Source organism: Egretta garzetta, unplaced genomic scaffold, assembly GCF_000687185.1.
Source record: "Egretta garzetta isolate BGI_Z169 unplaced genomic scaffold, ASM68718v1 scaffold64, whole genome shotgun sequence".
NCBI lineage: Eukaryota > Metazoa > Chordata > Aves > Pelecaniformes > Ardeidae > Egretta > Egretta garzetta.
In genome coordinates, this window is record NW_009259596.1 from 757,699 (window position 1) to 757,972 (window position 274).

The window sequence follows — 274 nt, forward strand, 5'->3', positions numbered from 1 at the left end:
GGGGGGCACCCCGGCGGGGAGCTCGCTCGCCGTCATCCACACGCCATCTAGCGACGGGAAAAAGGGGGGCGGCTTTGCACGGGAGCGGAAAGGAGAGGAGGAGGAAAAGGCTCCCATACCCGTCCCAGCTCTCGCCTTTCCCAAAGCTGGTAAGAGCCATTCGGATATTGCAGCCAGAACTCCGGAGTGCCTCGGGGCGGGTTGTGAGGAGCATCGCCGCACTTCACTCCCAGGCATTTCACCACCGCCACCACCCCCCGCCGCCTTTCAGCAG